Source organism: Melospiza melodia, chromosome 19 (genome assembly GCF_035770615.1).
Source record: "Melospiza melodia melodia isolate bMelMel2 chromosome 19, bMelMel2.pri, whole genome shotgun sequence".
Lineage (NCBI taxonomy): Eukaryota > Metazoa > Chordata > Aves > Passeriformes > Passerellidae > Melospiza > Melospiza melodia.
This window is the reverse complement of record NC_086212.1, coordinates 7,770,327-7,775,047: the sequence shown is the minus strand read 5'-3', so window position 1 is coordinate 7,775,047 and position 4,721 is coordinate 7,770,327.

The window sequence follows — 4,721 nt, the reverse complement described above, 5'->3', positions numbered from 1 at the left end:
AGGAAACACAGACAGTCTGACTTAACCTCTTATGTCCATTTGAAATTAACTTCTTAAACTCCAACACTGCCATTCTCACACCACTTGAAAGAAATATTTTTTCAATTTTCTAATATAGGAATACATTCAGTTCAGAAAATGTTATTCTGATTACAACAGTTCACTTGAATGCAAATGAAATGTATCTCCAAAAGCTCAGACAGACCTTCCTTCTTTTTCTGAGCTTTTCAGGGAGCTGCATTTCAATCTGACACATCAAAGCTCAAAGTTATCATGTGCTTTGTGCAAGAGCACTCATTCTGAATACCACTGGGTATTGACAAAACTTTGAAGATATCTACTCATCATTTGTAATGAAATTAGAGGTGAATTTTGAGGGCCCATATGTCTTGTTCTTACCATTAATCTGTTGAGCTTTTTTTAGTGTATATTGAAGTGTGTGTGGCTGCTGTGTGCATTCTAGTAGGAGGCCCAGTTTATTCAGGATTTTCTGTGTACTGCTGCACCATACAAGAACCCATTTGCTTCTAGCCTGTGTCTTTTCTGCCACCTTGACTAAGATTTGTTACAATACTTGATATTAAACAGTGAATTAATTATATGGCAAAAACCATATCCAGACTGAGAACCTGAAATTATTTCAAATACTTTTTATTTGCTTGTCTTCACAGAATTAAATTACTGCAGGAGGTATTTGATGTGGATGGAGGAAGATCATGCCTTAGGAAGCTCCTCTTTCCCACCAAATCCTAGGACTGGTGTTTCATGGGGACATCACTAAAAAAGTGGCTTTTTTACTGAGTGTAATGTCCCATAAATGAGCGCTAGGGGATGCTGCACTCCTACACAATTTCGCATCTGCGGAAGGGAAAATACCAAATTTGGGGCCTTATTACTATTCCTTTCCACAGGAAACAAATAGAGAAAAGAAGGTTTTGATTCTATGCAACAAGGCTATTTTATTTGTAAGTATTCAAGTGAGTAGAAACAGAAAATTTTTTTAATTCTCTGCTAATTGTCTGTCCTGTTAGGTCTAAATGTCCTTTTTATGTGTGTATAAAGAGGTTTATTTGTAAATACTTATATAGAAACATCCAAGTCAAGACCATGATCCCAGTTCAATCAATTGCATGCAGAAGCAGGTAGAGAACATAAGATACAGAGATAAATCTACAGAGACCTTTAGTCCAGGGCTCAAATGATAGAAATTGCCCTTTGAGAATAAACACAGAACAATTTGTAGATCTGAAATTTGTTACAGAGCAAAGCTGGTCATTTTGCACTAGAGCTTGTTTTTTCTTTAAACAATTCACATTGTTTTCAAGTGCTTATAAAAACTGAACAAAATATGAATATTTAGATATTTGACAATTATGTAAATTTTCATAATATTTTAAAATTAAAAATAAAATATAAAACAGATGTAAGTTACATTTTTCAACGAGTTTGGAACAAGCAGGAATAACGAGCTTACTTTTCAAAGAATTGCTATTTAGAGATTGCATTTGCTTTGCAAAAGTTTGCAAATAGAAGCAATATTAAGGAGAATTTAAAATTTTTATATGTGAGTTATAGAGGACAAGTTTTGGTATGTTAAATTATACAGGCAGCTGTGTTTGAAGTTTCTGCTGAGAGCCCTACCTTAGGACATGCTACTCTGTTCCTAAGACATGCAGCATTTGTTTGTCAGAGTCCCTTTGTTGGGTTTTGGGCCATCAAAAAAAAGGTAACTTTTTTAAAATTTTATTTGAAATATTTGTGGTATCCTATGCTATCTATCAAGATCTAAGTTTTGAGCAAATGCATACACATGCAAATAACTCCAAGTGTCTGTGCTCTTTATATGGTTAAAATGCTGCATACAGGTTCACTTTTGACTTCTCTCAACTGCGACATCTCTCCACTCTGATGTCATATGAGGATATTGTGGCCTTTAATAACAAAACTTGCAGACTAGTGACATACTTAAGATTTATTTTATGTACATAATTAGCATACACTTGGATTTGATTGTTAAAGGCAAGTAGGTTAAATAGAGCATGATTTGTTCTGCTCTTTCAGAATTACTTTCATGTGGGTGTGCATTTCTTTACAGTAAACAGAATGAAACAATTGTTGAAAACAACTTTGCAGTGGCTTTATCTCAGGAATGTCCTCATTTTTGTCACCTGATAAGGGGAACTCAGTAAACACTGGCTGTGAGTCCAGCAGTGCAAGCAAAATAACAATCTGTAAAGGTGGTAGAATGAATTCAACAGTTTATGTACATGCTAATTAATGTGAGTGACATGTGCTAATTACAGGCAAGGCTTTCACCTGGTTTGAGAAAGCAAAGCCGCAGCTGGAAAACGTGTTGCTTCTTTACAGGGACATGATTCTATTTCAAAGGCTTTTTTTATTCTTGAAGAGACAAAAAGTCAGATCTACAGTGTCATTAAGACATGAAGAAAACATAGTTAATACCAAAAATGTGATGAAAAGCTGGATGTAGTGGATATTCCACAGAAAGTTCTCATGGTGGTAGTGATTATTTCAATCACCTGGAGCTGCTCATGCCTGCTCCCAGTCCTGCCATGACAACAGTTACTGCAGCAGTGCTGTGAACTGGTGTGAACTGGAGCCTTTCCTGGCTGAAGTCAACACAATAAATCTTTGATTCACTGTTCTCAGTGTCACAGTACAGACAGTTCTGCCCAAAGTGCAGCTGAGTGCTGTGGCTGGAAGGAAGGGTGAGATGCTTAAGCCAGTAAGTCTGACTGAAAAAAGAAAAGAAACTTGTGGTGGAAAAAGAAAGGACTTTTTGCTGGTGAGAGGTAAACCACAAAACTGAGATGAAATAGCAATTGGAATAGTACACAGAGAGGAGAAAGGTGTGAATATGCAGAGCCTTGAAGCTGAAGCCAAATTGTGAATTTAGTGTGTGGAGGAACATGAAGAAGGTTAAAAGTGAAAGTGATATAGTCTGAATCTGCAATGGTTTGTGCAAGAAAAAATAATGTAATAACTTTATCTTTGTAATTCTGTCACTTGACATCTTTGGTATCAGCTTTAGCTTCTGGGACATGATCAGATTTAATTAAAAAGCACCAAACTAAAACAACAGTAATAACAAACCAAAACATGAAAGAAGTCATGTGATCTGATTACTGCTAACCAACTGATTCCTGAATGTGAAAAAATCGAGAAAGAAATCCTGGCTGTAGGATTGGAGTTCAGCATAATGTAGTCCTGAATAATTCCTCCCTAATAGCAGTGACTTCCTTTTGTTTCCTTTAGAAGAGCCCCGTGCCAGAGTAAGTGATATGTACAAGATGTCTCACACTTGGCCATTAGAACCACTTGGTGAAGTACAAACTTCTTTCAAGATTCTCTACTTAGGCCTCATGCAGGGTATTTACATTTCCATGGCCACAGAGCAGGGCTCATAAATCCACTTGTTCACCTGCACCGTGGGTGTGCTTCAGGCCAGACCTGCACCACGTCTGCATGTGTCCCACAGCTGCTTTCTGGGGAACTAGAAAAGTATTTGTCTGCATATAAAATATGAAAGCAACTGTATCTGTTAGGCCTTCAATATAGAACATAAAGTTTAAATACATAATAATGAAAATTCAATTTTATACAGAATATCCAACAGCCCAGCTGTTTAATTGTGGAGAGATTGGTTCAAAGTTGGGGTGAAAGTGATGAAATGGGCTTATGCCTTAAGAAAACATAGCACTTCTTTTAAAAAGCTACAGCTGTTAAAGGGCTCAAAGATGCCTTTTTTTTTCTCCAGGTATTTCTGGCAGGTGATTGAACATGAATGGAGATTTCCTTTAGAAAGAAATGTACATGAAGCAATTGCACAGCACACTAAAAATGGCTGTCAAGAGACACTTAGATAATGCAGCAGATATTCAGTTGTGTGTTGCAAACTGAACCAGGTTTTAATCTGCAGACAATGAGTGCCCATTTCAATCCAGAACAATTAATGTCAGCCCAAAGTACTGAAAGCTGCTCTTCAGAAGGACCAAGGCATGCAAAGCCTTCTAAGCTCATGGGCAAACCAAGGGCCTGCTGTGCATAGATACCTTCTCCTCTAGTTTCCAATAATTTATGAAATTACCAACCTTCTTTGACAGGTCACTAATTTTAGAATCCAGTCTACTTTTAAAAATCGAGGAACTGTTTTTATAGACATTTATTGTTGGATTCTATACTGGACAGTGATCTACTGGTCTTTGAGCAGTTACTGATACTTTGTCAGATTCATGGTAAAGGGGAAACACTTGAAGTGGTTTTTTTTTTCCCAAGACACTGAATGACAATGTTTTATGTTCTTAGTCTAGAAATCAGGATTATCAGCCAATGATTTGGAAATTCCAGATTGAGCTACACGCTCCTATTGCATTTTCTTTCCCCTGTATTTATTTATTTATTTATAAACTTGAAAAATATGACACTTCCCTTTTTGTGTATCTGTTCAAAATGCTCCATCTTTTGTCCATCACTTAATGTTCCACCACTGTCAGTGATGAGGCAGCCACTGCAGGGAGGGATAAATATCAACCCCTCCTCTGTCATACGGGCAGACATTTTCCTTACTGGTATTTGTTGAATTTGGAGGCTCTGGTGTATATTTTGGAGTATAGTCCCTTATAACTCTGTGATGCCTGGTGTGTGTGCTTCCTGGGGGTGAAGTCTTTACAAAGGCCTGTATAATGGGTTGTACTTTTAAC